Genomic DNA, 22,148 nt, shown 5'->3' on the forward strand with positions numbered 1-22,148 from the left:
ACTCTGTCAACAAAAGGTGTTATTCCTCGTAAAATGGTTTACAGCCGTCGACAAAACTGCTGAGTTCTGTCGATGTTATGTCGACAGAACTCAGCGGCAGTGTAGACGCAGGTATAGTTTTGTCGACAAAAGTTCACTTTTGTCGACAAAACCCTGTAGTCTAGACACACCCTATCATCTTGAAGAATGTCTAAGTTTGTGACACTACACCAACCAAAAAATTAAGATACAATAAAAAATGTGTGTGTGTGTTTTCCAAATCAACAAGTTTTAAATCTTGTATTAGGGTAGACTCTGCCCCACTATGGTTAGTTCCATATAATGCCTGAGATCACACTTCTGAACTTATCCCAAATGCTGTAACAGAACTATTAGTCAGTCAAGTATTTGTGGTTCTAGTGCTTTGGAAGACTAATGAATTCTTATTTTTACATGAAACAACAGCTCTGAAAGAGAGATTAATGGACCTGACAACCCATTGTTACTGTTGCCTAAATCACTCATTTCATCACAATGACTGTAACTTATTAGGTCAATGACCATTTTGAGCATGACACTGCATCCTGTAGGGTAGCAATAATTCCTGTTGTAGTGTCAAGGTTGTAAAAGAAATTCCAGTTTATATTATATTAAATATAATATCCTATTTTACTATTTAGCAAGTAAAACAAAGATATAGAAAGAGATGACTTAAAGAATTTATCAAAAGGGGTGAGAGTTAAAGTTAAAGCACTGAACTTTTCAAATTTCCTGACCACTGAGGATTTGATTACTCAATCTGAACATGGTATAACATTATTTTGGTATGCAATTTCCTTTAAAAATTAGGTTTAAAGAAAATCACTCGCAGCATCTTCTTTCAGTCTCCTAGAAATTTACTGAAGCTGGAGTTTTTCAGCTTGACACGTCTAGAATGTAGTCATGCTTAATGGAGGCTTGAATACAACATTGACTGAAACTATATGAATACCAGCACGAAAGAGAGCTCTTCTGGTCTTAACCGTCTGAAACTTTAGCTGTCTCAAAATCTTCAGTCATCTCAAACCTCAAAGTTTCAGCAGCCCCAGTGTTCTTAGCTTTCGAGATTGATTTAAAACAAAACTGGATAGTAAATTTCCTACTTTGAATGCTCATTATATTCTCAAAAAGGTCTACCAATGGAGCCAGGGCTGCTGATTCTGCTGTTGTGGAGTTATCCATGTGCAAAAATTATGTGTTTGGAACGCATAAGAGAAATTGGTGCACCCATAACTTCCTGCACCCATAACTGGAAAATAATTGGAATAGATTGTCATTCAAACTTTCAACAACCACCAACATAGGAATCACTTCTGGATTGAGAGAGAACACAAACATTTTCTCAAATTAATTTTTGCAACTGAAAAATGGAGATTAGAACCAAAATTGGAACAAGAGCATGTAGTGGATAGGGAACTGAGATAAGCCATTTTAAGGGAGGGAACAGTCTACATACCTGGGACTTTGAGTCATGCTGAGAGAAGAGCGCTTATCTCAACACAGCTCATATTGTTTAATAAGATGGTGTTACCACCACGATAGAAAAACTCTGTTGGCTTATGATGAGTCTACAGAAGGGGGCTCTGCCATTATAGCTACACCAGCAAAGCATATGTAGGGCAGACAAGGACTGAGGCAGAAGTTTTCCTCTACTCTTCCTAGTTTCTTGGATCTTGCCTACAATGAAGATTTAGGTCAACATAGCTAAAGCAGGTTCCACACCCCTAAGTGCTGTAGCTATGCTGGTCTAACCCTTGGTTAGGGTAGGTCAACAGAATAATGCTTCTGTTAATCTAGCTACCAATGCTTAGGGAGGGTTGTGTTCCTACAGTGATAGAGAAACCCTTTCCAGCATTGTGGGCTGCATCTCCACTATAGGGTTATGTTGGCATAGCTATGACACTGTAGATATGCCATTATGGCCTTATAGTGTAGACATTCCCTTACCTTTAAGATTTAAGCAGAAGGTTGGAAAATTGGAATATTTTTGCATGATGTTTCCAAGCTGCTATGGCTGAATATGAATGATGCTGAACAATAATGCTCTGTGCTTTTATGGCACCTTCCAGCTGAGAGCCCAGTGTTTTGCAAACATGAATGTATTCAGTGCCTCGTGGTATCTTTGTGATGAGCCACTACTGTTGTTCCCATTTTACAGCAAGGAAAACAGATGCAGAGAGGTTAAGTAAATGAAGTCCAAGGTCTGTTGGGTTTATTATAAATAACTTTTCATTACTTGTTAATTTCTGTTGTACTGTTCTACCCAGCACTTCCCTTTATTTTTTGACTCATTAGTGTCTTTATGAGTATTACAAATTCATTTAAGCAGAACTGATGGGAGAACACTGCGTTGTGCTAACTCTATAATACTGGAAGGTGACTCACTATTCAGAGAGTAGCTCCATACTGCAGAGAACTGATAAATGTAAGCTCCCTCGTTTCTCTGTTCCTTTTGTAATATCAGTAGCAACAGACTTAGTAGATACCTGCCCTGATAACCCAGTCTTGCTGAAAACTGTCAACAATGGCTCTGTCCTGCGCACTCCCAACTTCCCTGGCATGGATTAGAAGAACGGCCACATGGGGTCAGACCAAAGGTCCGTCTAGTATTCTGTCTGCCGACAGTGGCCAACACCAGGTGCCTCAGGGGGAATGAACAGAACATCACATGACCCATCATCACATGACCCATCCCTGTTGCTCATTCCCAGCTTCTGGCAGGCAGAGGTGAGGGACACTCAGAAGGTGCGCTTGCATCCATGATCACAGAGCTTGAGGCCTCTTTGGCTGGCTACTAGTGGTGAGTGGGAAAGATCCAATCATAAAGACATCTGAAAACAACTTATACCCCGCTCCACAATTCCTCCTTCATCCCACAAGCACACCTGGGGGCTCCTCCCCTGCAGACCTGGCAGCAACAGTGCTTCTCTGATGCTACAATGGGGCAGTGGCCTTTCTTGGGGAGGGGATCATGTTGCCTTACAACAGCATCTTAGTGGTAGAGATGATTGGAAATATTTCCTCTCAGTGTTTTTTGGGATGAAAAATGCCTTTTTGTTTAACTGGACACACTTTGAAAAACGTTTTTTGATAAAAATTCCCACAGAGACAAAGAACTTGAAACAAAAAATGGTAACAAACAGTTGTGAGTGTTTGAGGGTATCACGTTGTTTACACTTGTGGATTATCATCAGTTGTAATCCAGGTTAATCCTTTTTGTCTAGCATTGTATGAAAAGGAACACTGGAAAAAGGTTGGCCTCCAGAGCAAAGAGGGAAAGAAGGCAGTAAGAAATGTAGGCCTCAGCAAGACTGCCACACAGAGGTCTGCAAGATGTAAAGGAATAGCAGGATGACATCAGCATTGGCTCCTTGTGGGCAGTGGAGGACACTTCTCATCACAATCAGCTGGGGAAATACAGAACTCCAGCAGGAGGGAAAAATAGAGAGGCCTCTTTGGAAATCTAAATCCTTCTATAAATAGCCATAGGAGTTCCTAAAGATACACAGCTTTCTTAGCCACTGTGTAGTTTAACTGTTTCTTTCCTGGGTGAAAGCCTAGCTGTCCCTTTCCTTGTTTAACCCCAGGATGAGTTTATTTCTGGTGCTGACAAGCACTTATCATTGGCAATGTAACATAAATGTTTTAAAAAAACAGTTGTTAAATGCTTGTTAAGAGCAAATCGGAGAGGGAAAAAGTTACAATTGTGATTTCATGTCTAGTTTCATATGATGAGGAGAAGGATTACTCAGTGATTAGGTTCTTCATCTAGGATTGGGGAGACCTGAGGTCAGTTTCCTTTTCTGCCACAGACTTGCCATGTGACTGTGGGAAAATCAGTTAGCCTTTCCATGCTTCAGTTCCCCATTGGTAAATGGGGATTATTATAGTTCTCTACCTAATGGGTAAATTGAGAATAAATACATTAAAGATTATGGGGTGCTCAGATACTCTGGTGAAGGGGCACATATAAGTAGATAATGTGTCAGTGTATAGCTAAAAGCTTCCATTTGCTACCCTGTACTGTATGGTTTGTTCTCTATCCTAGGCAAAGCAAATGCTCTTGTACCCTGTTTCACAACAAGGAAGTACACTTTTGATAAAAGATGCAGATGAAAAGAAAAGTAGTCGTTACGTCTTGTATTTACAGAAAACTGCCAGCATAATCTAAACACATTAAAATAAGTCTATCATTTCTTGATGGCTTAGGGAGATGGAAATGATAAATGGCATTAGAAAACTGCTCTTGCTACAGTAGAACATGATACACTTGAAAATTATTTTGTATCAAGGTAAAATATAATGGACTCTTTATACTGAAATGTAAAATTTTCCATCCTCCTCCTTATATGCTGTTCTGAGACCTGTAATCCACTAGTTAAGAAATGAAATGGAGTTATGTTTACTTTTTGCAACACAAGTCAAGGCTGCATTTCATAGAATGATTTAATTTTAGTATATTGAGATAAGAGAGGCTGACAGATTCCCTGAGGGACAATTTTATCAGTACAGTCAGTCATGCAACACTTGTTACAGTGACACACGGGAGTGAAAGAAGCCTTATGTGCTAGTTGGGATGAACATAATACATCCCAGCTGAGTCTGAGATTGCTTGCACTGTCTGAACTAAACCCCTGGCTTGCTGGCTACCTTAAGGCCCACATATAGTTGGAGTTTGATCCAGTGTGCTTCTGCTCACCCTGTAGGCAGTCAGTGGCAGTGTGAGGTGTTCAGTGTCTTTCAGGACTCGGCCCACAGGGGAAGGCCTTCCTTTTGAATGATTCCACTCCAAATTAAATCAGAGTGCAGGCCAGTGATTATTCCCTCTCCTCCTGAAGGGCTTATGTTTCACTGAAAGTAAACACATGTTTGGAGAAACCCTGGGCTTTAATAACAGCAAATTTCTATAGATAGCAGATTAGCATCTTGCTCGAACTTGAGGATCCATGGAAAACTCCATTCCAATGCCCAAAGTTATTTTCCTGACTCTTCCTTTCAGCATTATAATTTTTCACTTTGCATAGACTTAGCATGTTTAATCAGAGTGATGAATATGTGAGCTTTTTCACAGTGCAAAAGAGTGTTTTTTGGCACCAGATCGAGTCAGAACTTGTAAGAATGCAATGTATTCTCCTTCTGCTTGTGCCTATGGTGACTTGATGAGTCAGAAATCAAATGGTAATATAAACCAGCAGCTACTTAAACTTAGGGTGCAGGTTGAGTCATACCAGTGCACAGTGTGCAGCGTTGTTCTAGCTGTGTTGGTCCCAGGATGTTAGAGAAATAAACTGAGTGAGATGATACCTTTTGTTGGAACTACTGTTGGTGTGAGACAAGCTTTTGAGCTCTTCACAGCTCCTGTTCATTTGTCTGGGAAAGGTACTCCCAGAGAGTCACAGCAAAATGCAAGGTGGATCAGGTCATTTAGCATAAGTAGTTAGCACATATTGTAAGGGACAATTCAAGGCAGAGTGGCCCATTAAGTCTTCTGCAGTCATAGGACAAAAAGAGGGGGTTGGTGGGTTACAGATTGTATTTATGGCTTATTACAACAGTGTCTCACAGTGAATTGCTCTCAATGAACTCACAAAGGAAAAGACAAAAGCGCCCTATTGTGAATACTTTTCACAATACCTCACATATAGAATGATCACACCAGTTCACATCCTGTTCAACACTTTCAATAGATAAGTCTAGGAGCTTAAATTCATTACTCTGCTAGGGTATGTCTACACTACAAAGTTTATTCGAACTAACAGTCGTTAGTTCGAATTAACTTTCATAGGCGCTACACATGCAAACCGCTAGTTCGAACTTAATTCGAACTAGCGGAGCCCTTAATTTGAACTAGGTAAACCTCATTCTATGAGGACTAACGCCTAGTTTGAATTAAGTAGTTCGAATTAAGGGCTGTGTAGCCACTTAATTCGAACTAGTTGGAGGCTAGCCCTCCCCAGCTTGCCCTGGTGGCCACTCTGGGCACCACCAGGGAAACTCTTCTGCCGCTCTCTCAGCCCCGGAGCCCTTAAAGGGGCACGGTCTGGCTACGGTGCCTGTGCCAGGTGTGAGCCTGCCAGCAGACCCTGCACCTGGCACGGCATGAGCCAGCCACCTGCTGCCACCCAGCCCTCCGCCTCTTCCTGGGACCAGGCTGGCGGATCCCAGGAGCCTGCCCAGGGCCGCAAGAGGCGGGCGCCCGCCTGGTCTAGTGCGGAGATCGTGGACCTCATCCAGGTTTGGGGGGAGGCCTCCAATGTCCACGACCTCTGCACTAGGAACAAGAAAGTGGCCGTCTAGGGCAGGATAGCTGCCAGCCTGGCCACCGAAGGCCACATGCAAACCCAGGAGCAGGTTTGCATGAAAATCAAGGTGGTCCAGTGAGCCCCCCGACCCTGAGCCCTGAGCTTAGAACATAAGAACGGCTGTACTGGGTCAGACCAAAGGTCCATCTAGCCTAGTAGCCAGTCTGCCGACAGCGGCCAACACCAGCTACCCAGGAGGGGATGGACTGAAAACAATGACTGAGCCATTTGTCTCATGCCATCCAACTCTAGCCTTCCACAAACAGAGGCCAGGGACACCGTTCCCACCCCCTGGCTAATAGCACTCCATGGACCCAACCTCCATGACTTGATCTAACTTCTCTTTAAACTTTGTTATAGTTCTTCACAGCCTCCTGTGGCAAGGAGTTCCACAGGTTGACTATTTGCTTTGTGAAGAAGAACTTTCTTTTATTAGTTTGAAGCCTGCTACCCATTAATTTCATTTGGTGTCCTCTAGTCCTTCTATTATGGGAACTAATGAAGAACTTTTCTTTATGCACCCTCTCCACACCACTCATGATTTTATAGACCTCTATCATATCCCCCCTCACTCTCCTCTTTTCCAAACTGAAAAGTCCCAGTCACTTTAGCCTCTCCTCATATGGGACCTGTTCCAAACCCCTGATCATTTTAGTTGCCCTTTTCGGAACCCTTTCCAAGGCCAAAATATCTTTTCGGGGATGAGGAGATCACATCTGTACACAGTACTGAAGATGTGGGCGTACCATAGTTTTATACTTCCCCTCCTCCTTCTTCCCCTGGCTTCCCCCTTCCAGCTCCCTCCTCCCAGGTTTCCCCCTCCCCTCTCTCACCCTCTCTTCCCTTCTCCCACCTCCTTTTCCCAGTCTCTCCAGAGGTTAATCCTCCCCACCATTCCCAGTTTTCTTAAAGAAAGAGAGTTTCTATTTTTGAACACACGTGTCCTTTATTTTTACATCAGGAAGGGGGGCTTGGGAGGGTAAGTAGAAGGAGGTGAGGGAGGAATGGGGCATGAGCCCCCGATGGGGAGGACTGGGGTGGCTCTGCGGGCTTCTTGGGATGGAAGCTCTCCTGCAGAGTCTCCTGGATCCTGACAGCCTCCCAAGTGACTCCCCCGGATGGCAGTCTGCGGCAAGTGCAGCTGGGCTGATGGCTGAGTGCTGTGATGTGCCGAGTGCGGGCACTCAGGGCAATCCAAGCCAGGACTGCTTAGCTGTCCCTCATCGAGGTAGACAAGCAAGCGGGGAACCCTGAGAACTGTCTGTCCGGGGTGGGGGTCGGGTCCCTTTAAGCACAGCCCTCGGCTAGCCTGAGACAGCAGCTCCACACTCCAAGTCCTAATCTGATGCCCTGCCGGCACTGCTTCCGGCCAGCCTTAACTTCAGTTCAGGGTCCACTCAGTGTGGACATGCTAGTTCGAATTAGCAAAATGCTAATTCAAATTAGTTTTTAGGTCTAGATGCACTAGTTCGAATTAGCTTAGTTTGAATTAGTTAAGTTAGTTCGAATTAGTGCTGTAGTGTAGTGTAGGGTGTGTCTACACTTGCACCCTCGTTCGAACTAGGAATGCAAATGTAGGCATTCGAAATAGTCAATGAAGCGGGGATTTAAATATCCCGCACTTCATTAGCATGATCTCGCCAGCGTGTTACTCCGATTAACAGCTGTTTCGAAAGTGAAAGTGCACACCGGGACGCGTTAGTTTGAACCAAACCCCTTGGTTCAAACTAACGTTACTTTTGAGGAGTAACATTAGTTTGGACCAAGGGGTTTGGTTCGAACTAATGCATCCTGGCGCGCACTTTCACTTTTGAAAGAGCTGGTGATCGGAGTAACGTGCCGGCAAGATCATGCTAATGAAGCGCAGGATATTTAAATCCCCGCTTCATTGACTATTTCGAATTCCTATGTTTGCATCCCTAGTTTGAACTAGGGTGCAAGTGTAGACATACCCCTAGAGACTAAAGTCGTGGACTGAACGAAGACACTGTACATTAATTGAAAAAGCCATTTAAAAGTTCTAGTCTTCACTCTAAAATATAAAACCAATATGCAGAATAGGGCTTTCAAGTGATTTTAAAAAATTAAGAGTGATTAATTGTGCAACTAAAATATTAATCATGATCAATTGTGTGATTAATTACACTGTTAATAATAGACTACCATTATTTAAATATTTTGGGTGTTTTTCTACATTTTCAACCGTATTGATTTCAATTACAACACAATATAAAGTGTACAGTGCTCACTTTATATTTATTTTTTATTACAAATATTTGCACTGTGCAAAAATGAAGAAATACACTTTCCAATTCACTTAGTACAAGTGGAGTAGTGCAATCTCTTTATCATGAAAGTTGAACTTGCAAATATAGAATTATGTACAAAAAACTAAAATAAAAATACATTAAAAATAAAATAATGTAAAACTTTAGGGCCTACAATGCCACTTAGTACTATTTCTTGTTCAGCCTGTTGCTCAGACAAACAACTTTGTTTACATTTGCAAGAGATGCTGCTATATGCTGCTTGTTCACAATGTCACCTAAAAGTGAGAACAGGCATTCACATGTCAATATTATAGCTGGCGTCACAAGATATTTACATGCCAGATACACTAAAGATTCTTATCCCCCTACCTGCTTCAGCCACTATTCAAGAGGACATTCGTGTGTCCATGCTGATGACGGGTTCTGCTCAATAATGATCCAAAGCAGAGTGGACGAATGCATGGTCATTTTCATCATGTGAGTCAGATTCTACCAGCAGAAGGGTTTTTTTGTAAATTTTATTTTGGTGGTAGGGGTTCTGTATTTTCTAATCGGTGTGTTGCTCTTTTAAGACTTCTGAAAGCATTTTCTGCACCTCGTCCCTCTCATATTTTGGAAGGCACTTTATATTCTTATATCTTGGGTTGAGTGCTGTTGCTATCTTTAGAAATCTCACATTAGTACCTCTTTTGCATTTTGTCAAATAAGCAGTGAAAGTGTTCTTAAAATGAACATGGGCTGAGTCATCATCTGAAACTGCTATTACATGAAATATATGTCAGAATGTGGGTAGAACAGCCAGAGACATACAGTTCTCTCCACAGAAGAGGGGAATCCCAAATTTAATAATGCATTATTTTTTCAATGAGTGTCATCAGCATGAAAGCATGTCTCCTGGAATGGAAACCAAAGCACGTATGTTTAGCATAACTGGTATATAAATACCTTGCAAAGCCAATTACACATTCCCATATGGATGCTTGTTCTCACTTTCTGGTGACATTGTAACTAAGAAGGGGGCAGCGTTGTCTTCCATAAAATGTAAGCAAACTTTTGTTTGCCTTAGCAATCGCCTGAACAAGAAGTTGCACTGACTGGACTTGTAGGCTCTAAAGTCTTACATAGTTTTGTGTTTGAGTGCAGTTATGTAACAAATAATCTACATTTGTAAGTTATACTTTTATGATGCAGAGGCTGTACTACAGTGCTTGTATGAGATTAACTGAAAAATACTATTTCTTTTGTTTATCCCTTTTGCAATGTAAATATTTGTAATCAATTAGTATTATATTGCTTCATGGGTGCAGCTGACCAATGCAGCTGTGTTGCTGTAGGTCTTCAGTGAATGTGCCATCAGTGTAGGTCAGCAGTTCTCAACCCAAGGCCCAGTTAGTACACAGCTGTGGCTCAGCTATGTGCTAAAGATCCAGTCTAAAGATGTGCTAAAGCTAGGTTCCTGGCTGCCTGTCTGCCCTTCACAGTGGGGTCTGGGCTGCATGGAGAGGTGGGCTAGGGGTTGTTGGCCAGCCCCTCATGGTGAGGTCTGAGGCTGCTGCCCAGCCCTTCATAGTCCAGTATTCATGGCTGCTGCTCACAGTTGCTGCCTGACCCTGCCACCCATCCCCACAGGGTTTGGGACTGCCAGCCAGCCTCACAGGGTCTGGGCTCTGGGGGCTTTCCATGAAGTTAGAATCTGGGGTTCACATGGAGACTGCCAGCGAGCCCTGAGGAGTCTGGGGTCCAGGAGCTGTCCCCTGGGGTTGGGATCTGAGGTCTGCGTCAGGACAGCAGGCTGCCCCATGTGGTCTGGGAGCTACCCCCTGAGGTTGGGGATTCCATGGGGGTTGCCAGCCATGCATGCCACATGGTGGGATGCGAGGGTGCTGATGCCCAGCCTTGTTTCCAAAGCTCTACTGTTGGCCCTATGGAGGGGTCACTGGACGGGAGACAGGTGATGTGCTTAGGGGTCCTTTTGGGGGTAGGAGGGGTGCTGTTATTCTCAATCTGCAGCCCAGGTAACACATTGTGGGCCACATATGTAGCTCAAACAGGTTGAGAACCACTGGTGTTAGTACTGCACCTCCCCAGTAGGTGGTAGCTATGTTGATCAGAGAATTTCTCCTGGTTACGAACTGTTATCTAAACTGGGAGTTAGGGTGGTATACTGGGATGTAATATACTGACATAATTTGTTAGTGTAGACCAAGCTTCATTAGAACAGCTACTTCCATCCTACTGATGTGATACCTAGCCCTAGGTAAACTCCAGAGCAAGGAAGCTTGTTTGGGAACAATTTAAGAAACTACAGAGGATCATATATTTGGAAAGTAAGCCAAGCAGCAGGTAGGAACTCTTTCAGTTTCCTCTTTTCACTTTGAGGAGGCATCAGAGAGCTCAAAGTGAAACTTAAACTTGGCAGGAGGGGAGAATACATTCTGCGTCTCCCTCTTTAGGGAAACCAGAGAGCTTCCATACCCAGCAAATCTCCTAGTTCTGGAGCCCGCACCAACATGCAAGGAGGCACAGAAGAGAATATAGCCCTAAGATATTTTTAAAAGCTATGTCGAGATTTGTTAGCCTAAAAATTGACCTACTTTTGTTTGACACTGGTGCCATCTGGAAAGTTTTTAGCCTGAGGTGTCCAAATATTTTTTCTGGAAAATTATTTACACTGCTGCTCTTAATAATACTAGTTTAAAAATGGAAAATAAAAACAAAACAAAAACCAGAACTGGGATTTGCAGTGAGCTCCATGTTAATCGGACTGGTAGTTTTGTGACATGTGAGAGCTGGAATGAATGCACTAGTGTTTTTATTACTAAACTGACTTCAAATCTTGAATTTGGTTTTAAAAACCGTTTGACAGAAGTATACACAGTCTGAAAAAAGTATAGTTATAGAGTATATGGGGACAACTGTCAAGGGAGGTCAATTTTTCAGCCCATTGCCTTGATAGAGTTTTTTCAAGCAGTGTTTGGATTGCATTGAGTTTTTAACTTATGCAACAGGTTGGAGGGAGACTGAATATTACATCTTCATTTATTACTTTTAGGCCTGGTCTTTGCTACAGAAATTAAACCAATTAAAGCACCGGAGACATCTATGAAACATTCTACAAGCAACACTAAAATGTCTTAGCTTACAAAGGTTAAAGAAGACTGCCTTTCAGCAGGTGTAAACCTTAACCATTCCAGACTGAATCAGTTTCATGCCCGTGTAGACACTGACACTAAAATGATTCAGCTAATCCTCCCGCTATTTGCCCACTGTGGAATCTCTCCAAATGCATGGCTGCTGGGAATTGTGACAGGTACCAATAGGGGGCACTGCAAACAGCAGAGCCAGCAGCCACTGGGGACTAGGTGTGAGGGGCCCGAGCACCACACCCCTGGAAGGACCAGAATCTATGGCAGAAGGGGCGGGGCCAAGGGCAATCAGCCCTTCGGGCCACCCAGAGTGTGGCGCTGGGCCTCCTTTACCCCTCAGAGCCCTGCGTTGTGGCAGAGCAGTTCTCCTGTGGTAATTCAAAGGGCCCTCGGACTCTAGCTGCTGCAGTAGCAACAGTAGCATCCAGGAGCTCCAGGCCTCTTTGAAGCACTGAGCCCCTGCGCAACTGCTCCCTTTGTCCCCCCGCCCCATCGGTGGGCCTGATTGCTAATGAAATGGTGTCAATGAGTAGTAGTGTGGATGTCGGGTAAAACAAACCAGTCAGCATGTACTGATGAATTATGTGTTCATACAAGTTTAGTACAACAGACTCAATTGCAAACAGCTTATGTCAGGGGTGCCCAAACTTTTTTCAAAGAGGGCCAGATTTGATGAAGTGAACAAGCGTGAGGGCCGACCATTTTGCCTGACATTCTTTGAACCATTAAAATTAAATGCAAATTAACTATTTTATGCAAAGTTTATTGCAAACGGCATACTTTTCATTTCGTCACATGGATGACAAATCTAAACAGGTGTTAAATCACTCTGCCCTTCATATCTGAAGGCCAGATGAAAAAAAATCCAGGAAGCTGAAATATATGTCAGGAACATTGTAAAGTACATTACATATTATTGGTAATAAAGGTTGTCTGTCAACTTTTAAGTTCAAAAAATATGAACAGGAACATAACACCAAGTATACATGTTGTGTCCAAATATATTTATAACTGATTTAGACCAACTGACATTAACTGAGATTTTACAATGTATTCATCTCAATATATATGGATTCGTTGGGGGCCATAAAAGATAGATATTGCCAAATTACCTGTGGGGCCGTATTAAACCGGAACACGGGCCGCAATTGGCCCGCGGGCCGGACTTTGGACATGCCTGGCTTATGTGATCAATGTAGGTAAGGGTCTAGCGAGTGATCATTTATCTGAAAGCCCTCTGCTCCTTCTAGCTGTCATTGTGGCTTTGCATCTTCCAGTGCGGTTTTGCAGAACCATAAATAAAAAGCAGGAGATGTTTCCCATATCTAGTTGCTCATAATTACTTAACAAGTAACTCTACAAAGGGATGCATCATTCTTTATAGAGCTGGGAGGATTTTGTGAATTCTCCATCATACAATGATTTATGCTATATTCAGAGAAGTTAGTTCAGTGGGGAGAGAGAAACTGATCCAGAACTAAACTTTCCTGAGATTTGTACAAGATTGTGTTAGTTTTTTATTACCGAATAGCTGCTCTGCGTTTTCTGGTTTCATATAGAAGTAAAGTGACAGATCTAAGACATAGTGAGAGGAGCTGTTCACAAAGTATTTCTGGTTTGACAGGTGACAGCTTATTCTCATAAAAAATTCTAATCTGGTTTCCAAATCAGAGGAGACTAGATGCATTCAGGTAACTATCTTCACCTTAAGGCATTTATTCATGCCCTAGTTGTCTGAATACTGCTCAGTTCTTTTCCCAAGTCACCCCATTTCTGTTTTTAAAAACAGTTTCTAAAACAGTTTCTAAAAATGCCCACAAGAAGTGACTCAACTAGATAGTTATTTTTGTTAAAAAAAATTCTACCTTGTAATATTATTGATGAAACCCCTTTTCATCTCTCACCAAAGGCTTTTGCTTTGTTTGCTTGTCATTGTGCTATCTTGTGAACAGGGACCATGTATCAGTGGTGTAGTTAGGAGTGAAAATGTGTCTGGCCTCCACTTTCGGGTGAATAGGCAATGAGAGACTGTGCTAGCTCAGCTTTTCCCCTGATGTCACATCCTCTTCCTAGCCCTGGTGCCCCCAGACACAGGGCTTCACTTGCTGAGCTGGGCAAGCATGTGGGCAGCTCAGAAAATGTCAAGGCAGAGCTGCCTGAGTGTTGGTTTCTGAGAGCTCTGCCCTGGATGCTGAGATGCTCTGAGCTGTTGTGGCAGACTACACCCTTGCTCAGACTTGGGTGGCCTGAATGCTGAATGCACACCTGTGCCTATGTCCCTGCTATGTGTAATTTCTGTGTACTGTCAAAAGTAAATAATGATACCTGAACTAACCCCCTAACCATTTTAAGTTTGCTCATCATCACTAATTTCTAGCAGATTTTCAGATGTTCATCTTCTAGGCATGACACTGGCACCTGGTGTCTCTACTAAAGCATGACAGGAACTGTGGAGAGATTGGAATTGTTCACTTGCAAACTAGCGATGCTGTAAAGACTTGCACTGCTTTAGAAGTGCATACTCATTCTTGGCCTTACAGAGGAAGGGCCTTTTGGTGTGGCTTTGAGTGCCTTGAGTCATTGCTGGTAACTTATACAAGTACATGTACAACATGAAATTAAAGCAATTCCTGGCAAGCACTCTGCTTGATGTCATGATCTAGGTGGGAAGGAATTCTGAAAAGCAATAAGTGCATTTGTTTGGATTTTTAAATGGGCAGAAAGGCTGGATTATGAAGCCATCAACTTAATTGACCTTAAATTTTGGTACTTCTCTGTCTATTCCTCATGTTGCGTAAAAAAATAGGGTTGGCAGGTGTCCAGTTTTCAGCCAGAATGGCCAGATGAAAAGGGACCCCGGCAGCTCTGGTCATCACCAGTGATCAGAGCACAGCAGAATGGACAGCCACCAGTCCTGGCCCATAGGGACTTGGCCAGGTTGTTCAGCTGCAGTGGCCAAGGATGGCCTGTAGGCTGGGAGTTTGAGACCCATTCTCTATAAAACAAAGAAACAAAAGGATCTGGTGTAACTAAAATGAATTTGCCAATGGCCAAGAGAGCAGTCTTGGGTACATGCTATTTTAGTTTTAAAAGAGCTCCAAAGGTTGGATATGAAAGATTCGAATGAAAGTTGAGCTGGCTATTGATTACAGTATATATGCATGGTACCAAATAAACCAGAACACTACTCAAAGTAATAGAGTACTGTCCTATGAATATAAATGACATGAGAAAGATTGAGTCTTTATTAATATAATAGGATTGTATAGTGTTTAACTGGTGCCTGCTACAGTATTCTATCACACCACTGGCAAGATTAATTGCTAACTTATATCCTGAGAAGAGGTGAAAGGATGCTGCCTAAGGTTTCAGTTCCACTTATAAATATTCTTTTTTAGTAAAGTAGCAATTATTTATTATTGATTTGTTCATATAGTGCCCAGGGTGTATTAAGTGTCCTGTAGACAAAAGATTGAATTCAGCTGTGATTCTAGGGTTAATGTGTGTTTAGGATTTCCTCTGGCTCTGTTCAGTATGTATCTCACACCAGTACAGATTTTCTTAAGGCTGCTTAACCACCATCCACTGAAGTCACTGGAAAGACTTCCATTAACTTCAGTAGAAAATGGATTGGAACCCCCTCATCCATACTCTGCTCTCAGTCACAAACAGTGGGTGGTTAGGACTAGAGGGGGTTCAGCATCCCCAACTCTACCCTGCTAGGTGGAGCCACTTCCCTGCTGGCATGATGCAGGGGGAACCAGAACACATGTGAGTGGCATTGCAACCTGGCACATCAGCTCCTGTTCACAATCCCAAACTCCTGTGGCTGAGCCTGAACGCATGTGGGGAGCAGAGCAGTGACTGGGAGAAACAGGACCCAATGCACCAGATTGCAGTGCCACTCAAATGTGGCCTGGTTGCCTCCTTTTGGTCAGTAGTGAGGGGGCTTTGCCATAAAGACACCCATCTCTGGTTACTACCTTCTTATTAACAGTGGTGCACCCTGACTGGCCCCTGGCCAATATGGGGTAGGAAGGCTGACCACTATCTGCTTGACTCTGAGCTAGAAGCCAGTGGGAAAGCAGTAAGCAGAGCAGGGTGGCATGGGGTGGAGGTCTTTTCTCCCTGTGAAGGAGCGGTGGCTGGGCCAAATAGTGGTATTGAGAGCTGGTGCCTGGACTCCTGCTTTCAGTCTTTGTTCCATGTTGACATAGTCTCCAGCTCTCCACACGTCCAACAATGGGAGTGTGCCCTGCCTCCACCCATGGCTAGGGAATCCTGGCCAGAACCCGATTGTTTGGAACGGAGAACCAGTTAGTTAATGGGGAGAAAGAAACTGGAGCTGGGTGATGTGGTTGAAGAGTCTGAGCCTGTATGATGGGAAACAGAACCACATGGAGTGTATTAGGGATATTAACCAATGCTTACCGGATAGTCGACTAGTTGCTTCCCCTCTGCCCTTGCTGCCTCTATCAGATGCATCGACTATTCGATTACTCAGTTACACAATACTTATCATCCTTAGAGTCTATGAAGCAGCAGCAACTTTACTAAAAGATTGCACCCTTCAGCAACCCTGCTGAATCTTAATTTTTTTTGAGGTGCTAGGCCTGTGATCCCCCTCACTTTAAGGATTGTGCCTGGACCTTAGGCCCCTTGCACTAATTCTAGCACACACCCCCACCCCAGCAAACAGAAATTTTAATGCATTTTTCAGGGCACCAAATTCAAGTTGAATTTGACTAATGGTTTTGACAAAAACAAACAAACAACCCCCCCCATAACAAAAAACAAAACAACAAAAAAACACCCCAAAAACATAACTCATTGAACAAACATTTTGGATTTTCAAAACGTTTCCTTTCAACAGTTTAGAAATTTAGTTTTGAAACATTTTTATATTAAATATGCATGCAAATTAATATTTTGTTTAAAAACCTGTCAATATGAACTGAAACATCCAATGTTTTGTTCAACCCCACTGACATTTTTTCAGTTTTTATTTTGGTAAGAAACTGGAAAAAAAATCAGTTTTGATTTGAAACTAACCATTTTTTTTTTTTTTTAGGATTTAGTGAAACTGAAAAATCAATCATTTGCTCTGCTCTAATTTACATCTACTTATAAATGTATAATACACACTACCAAGTGTGTTACAGCTAAATTTGTCCTGGAGTCTTTGCCATTAAGATTATACTCTTGAGTAGCAAACTATATAGTCCATCCATAAGTTCCTTTAGGTTATGTATTCATATTTGTGTACCTAAACTATGCAACAAGCTTTTTGGATGTGAGGCCTATCAGAGCTACTATAGCTGAGAAACTGAGCTGATTTAAATATTTAGTGGGCTAGGGTTGGCTGGAAAACATGCTAACAAATCTAAAGGGCTGATGCACAAAAAAGTTACTTGTGTGAGTAAAGTTATTCTTTGCACATACTTTATAAAATCTGTTCCAAAATTACCAATTTCATGTCTTCATAGCTGGAAAGAATTATGTAAAGTGCTGGATATTTCTGCTAACAATACTTCTTGTGCAGTATTGCCAACTCTACTCCAAATAAAATCTTCAGCCTACATTTATTTCATTCCACCCTTGGGATGACAGCTCAGTGTGCAGTGATCCAGATTAATGTTCTACCACCAGATAAAGTAGGAAGAAGGCAAATCTGTATATCTCAGAGAAACATTTCTGCATATTCCAGAACATTCTGTATAGAGTTACAGTTTGGCAGATTGCACAAAAACCACTTTGCCATTAGGTTTTGTACAGTTCACAAATTTAAGATTGCCTGTTGGCTAAGGCATTCTCAGACTCGGGAAACCCAACAATGTCACTTCAAGGGACTCTGAGTTAGTGTTCAGACTGTTACAAGACTCAATATAGGTGGTGCTAAAATGTGGTAGGGCATATCTATACTGGGGAGTTATTTCAAAATAACTCCCCCCTCCCTTATTTTGAAATAACAAGGTGAGCATCCATGCTACCAAGCCTGTTGTTTTGAAATAATGGGCTTGTTATTTCAAAATAATAACTCCTGCTTGTGAAGAGGAATATGTTTATTTCAAAATAGTTATTTCAGGAGTTGTTATTTCGAAACAACTTATTTTGAAATAACCTGGTAGTGTAGACATAGCTGTCGTGAACTTTTGTGACACAAATCTGTGATGAACCTCATATTGAGGTCACACTTTGCAAGGATTCTGCATTTGTTCACCAACCCAAGGCTTTGGGTGTTTGTCCTAAGAATCTGCTAGAAATAATTGAGTTAATGTTTGTACAGAGTTATGAAAAAATACAAAATACTGGATAAAGTACTATATAAACACTAACTTTTATTTTTTTTTCTTTTTCTAGACTGAAGTAATCTTTTGAATGCTTTTGCTGTTTTCTGGCTGGACCTTGATCTTCTATCTAAGGTATTTATATGGCCCCCACTACTATAGCATCTGAGTGTCTCATGCATAAAGATGAGGATATATTATTATCCCAATGTAAAAAAAAAAAAGAAAAGAAAAAAAAAAGGGTTGAGGCAGAGAGAGACTGTAGCTGGCCCACGCAGGGAGTCAGGGGTCATGTGGGTGCTTGGACTTGAGTCTCTTAAGGCCTAAGCTAATGTCATAAGCCCTGGACCATCCTTCTTCTCTTACAAATAAGTTCCAACGGTGCATGAGTGAGTTCATTGCTCATAATTTTATGGTATATTCTTTTGCAAAATGGAACTTTTGCAAAATGGAATTTCTTTTTGAAGATGACGTGAAGCAGTTCTGTGCATCTATTTACATGAATCTGAATTCAGCTGTGAACAGGGAGCTGCCCTTGTATGAAAAGTTTGAGGAAGATTCTGCAAAGATAATTATTTTTAATATATAGCTGTTTTCTTTGGTCAGCATTCAGCTTCCCTAAAATGGTATCAGAAGAATGTCTGTTGATTATTCCTTCTGCTAAACTGTGTAAACATAATGCTTTGAGGGCAGCTTGTTTGTCCAGATATTATTGGGCTGTATATGTTTTTACTATGAAGATTCTTGGATCTTTACTAGTAACCTATGCTTTCCTATCTGCATGCTGTCGCTCCCCTTTATTTCTGACTGAGAAATTACATCAGATCATTATGCATATTTTTATCAACTCCATGTTAGTTTGGATTAAAAAGTGCTTTTGGATGCTTTTGAGTATAAAAACTACCTACATGAAAGAAATTGAAAAAGGCTTCTTTAGTTTGAAATCACAAAATGTTTATTTTGAGATTGAATGATAGATTTTAGAAAGCTGTCTTTGGTTTGTCCTGAAACTCCCCCCCCCTTTCGTGTTCATAAAAAGAAACCAGAGGCATTTGGGGCTACCTTTCCATGTCTTCTGAGTGGAAATATCTTCTGAATACCTCTTTTGTGTACCTGCAAAGACAGGACGCTGCTAACTAGAATCTTTATCATACTACAACTGAAGTTGTCAAAGGTTGAATAGGTTTTCATTGCCTGCATTTCTGCTCTGAAACAGACTGAGAGAAATGAGTGTTAAATAAACTCAATGACAGCCTTGCTAACATCAGCATTCCAGGCTTCTACATGCTCATGCCTGCACCATAACTTCAGATTATGACACCTCAGGCTAAGGCTTCTAAATTAACACACATCCAGCTGTCACCATTTTTTATTTTCTTTTTCATGTTAACAGTTGAAAAGAAGGCCCAAGAAAAGTGTGGGCTGAAGTAATTTTTATTAGACTGTTTATTCTTTCTGTAACAAGGATGTGCCTTATTGATGTGGAGATAAGACATTAATGCAACAATAAAATTTTAAACAAATCAAACGTGTGTTCAGTTGCTTTTGTTTTGTGCCCCTGGGTATGCAGTGGCATGCAGACACTTAGGGGGAAGTCCTAGTGAATTGCTGAGTACCTCTGTTCTGCTAAGCACTGAGCACTCTTCAGCTCATTGAGGTCACAGGACAAGGAGTTGGCTGGGTGCTGACTGCTCTGAATTTAAAAAAGAAAACAGATGTTTGTTTTTTTATTTAAACAGCATTTTATTTCACGTGCTTTTACAAATATGCTGATGTGGTGTTTTACAGATCCAGGAAATCCCAATATTTGATACTGGAGGCTTTTGGAGGTCTGAAGCTCAGTTATCTTAGTTGATAAAAGCAACAAGCATCCTAACTCCCAACTTTAAATGGAAGGGCAAGTCTACACTAGGAAATTATTTCAAAATTACTTATGTCAATATAATAACTCTCCAAGGGTATCTCTACACTACAGCGCTAATTCGAACTAACTTAGTTCAAATTAATTAATTCCAACTAAGCTAATTCGAACTAACGGATCCAGACTAAAAAACTAGTTTGAATTAGCGTTTTGCTAATTCGAACTAGCATGTCCACATGAAGTGGACCCTGAACCGGGGTTAAGGATGGCCGGAAGCAGTGCCGGCAGGGCATCAGATGAGGACTTAGAGCGTGGAGCTGCTGCCTCAGGCTAGCTGAGGGCTGTGCTTAAAGGGACCCGACCCCCACCCCGGACAGACAGTTCTCAGGGGTGCCCCGCTTGCGAAGCAGTCCTGGCTTGGAGTGCCCTGAGTGCCCACACTGGGCACATCACAGCACTCGGCCATCAGCCCGGCTGCACTTGCCGCAGGCTGCCATCTGGGGAGAGGGGCAATTGGGGGGCTGCAGGAGAGCTTCCATCCCCAGAAGCCCGCAGAGCCAGCCCAGTCTTCCCCATCGGGGGCTCGTACCCCATTCCTCCCTCACCTCCTTCCACTTACCCTTCCCTAGCCCCCCTTCCTGATGTACAAAATAAAGAAAACGTGGTCAAAAATAGAATCTCTCTTTAGTTAACAAAACTTGGGGAGACTGGGAAAAGGAGGTGGGAGAGGGGAAGAGAGAGGGTGGGAGAGGGGAGGGCAACTAAAATGATCAGAGGTTTGGAACAGGTTCCATATGAAGAGAGGCTAAAGAGACTGGGACTTTTCAGTTTAGAAAAGAGGAGACTGAGGGAGGATAGGATAGAGGTCTATAAAAGCACGAGTGGGGTGGAGAGGGTGCATAAAGAAAAGTTCTTCATTAGTTCCCATAATAGAAGGACTAGAGGACACCAAAGGAAAGGAATGGGTAGCAGGCTTCAAACTAGTAACATAAAGTTGTTCTTCACAAAGCAAAGAGTCAACCTGTGGAACTCCTTGCTGCAGGAGGCTGTAAAGGCTACAACTAGAACAGAGTTTAAAGAGAAGTGAGATAAAGTGATGGAGGTTGGGTCCATGGAGTGGTATTAGCCAGGGGGTAGGAGTGGTGTCCCTGCCCAAAGTTTGTGGAAGGCTGGAGAGGGATGGCACGAGACAAATGGCTTGGTCACTGTCTTCGGTCCATCCCCTCCAGCGTTCCTAGGGTTGGCCGCTGTCGGCAGACAGGCTACTGGGCTAGATGGACCTTTGGTCTGACCCAGTATGGCCATTGTAAGCTCAGGGCTCAGGGTCGGGGGTCTCAGTGGACCACCTTGATTTTCATGCAAACCTGCTCCTGGGTGGCCAGGCTGGCAGCTCTCCTGCCCTAGACGGCCACTTTCCTGTGCCTAGTGCAGAGGTCGTGGATGAGGTCCACGATGTCCACACTAGACCAGGCGGGTGCCCGCCTCTTGCGGTCCTGGGCAAGCTCCCGGGAGCCGCCAGCCTGGTCCCGGGAAGAGGGGAAGGGCTGGGGAGCATCGGGTGGCTGGCTCGAGCCGTGCCAGGTGCAGGGTCTGCTAGCTGGGTGCTGGCAGGCTTGCACCTGGCACGGGCACCGTAACCAGCCCGTGCCCCTTTAAGGGGTCCGGGGCCGGGAGGAGGGCAATAGAGTTTCCCTGGTGTTGGCCAGAGTGGCCACTAGGGAAAGCTGGGGAGGGCTAGCCTCCCACTAGTTCGAATTAAGGGGCTACACACCCCTTAATTCGAACTAGGCTTAGTCCTCGTAGAATGAGGTTTACCTAGTTCAAAATAAGCACTCCGCTAGTTCGAATTAAATTCGAACTAGGGGAGCGCTAGTGTAGCGCCTGTCAAAGTTAATTCGAACTAACGTCTGTTAGTTCGAAGTAACTTTGTAGTGTAGACATACCCCAAGTAACTATTTTGAAAGAAGTGTTATTCCTCGTGGAAAGCAGGAGTTATTATTTTGAAATAACCAGACCCTTATTTCGAAATAAACTGCTCGGTAGTGTGGATGCTCTGCTTGTTATTTCAAAACTAGCCAACTAGCCAGTCATAAGATGGGATTTTCAGGTCTCTCCTCCACGCTGGTTTTCTCTCCTGAGCCTCCGGTCTCTCGTTCCGTCGCTCTCTCTCTCTCTCTCTCTTCCTCCTCCTCCTCCTACCTCTCCCCCTTTCTCTCTCAGCCTCCTGCCTCTTCCTCGGGGGACCGCAGAGTCCAAACGGTCAC

At 42.9% G+C, this 22,148-nt stretch overlaps 1 long non-coding RNA gene across 2 annotated transcripts in view; it reads left to right on the forward strand.

Annotated features, from left to right (window-relative positions):
- Positions 1-22,148, forward strand: part of LOC112547565 (uncharacterized) — a 231,552-nt gene that overhangs the window by 80,395 nt on the left and 129,009 nt on the right. For both annotated transcript variants that reach the window (XR_003091334.2, XR_012902974.1), the window contains exon 2: positions 18,097-18,158. This is a non-coding gene — a long non-coding RNA (uncharacterized LOC112547565). The remainder of the gene's footprint in view (positions 1-18,096; positions 18,159-22,148) is intronic.

This window comes from Pelodiscus sinensis, chromosome 3, assembly GCF_049634645.1.
Source record: "Pelodiscus sinensis isolate JC-2024 chromosome 3, ASM4963464v1, whole genome shotgun sequence".
NCBI classification, from domain to species: Eukaryota; Metazoa; Chordata; order Testudines; family Trionychidae; genus Pelodiscus; species Pelodiscus sinensis.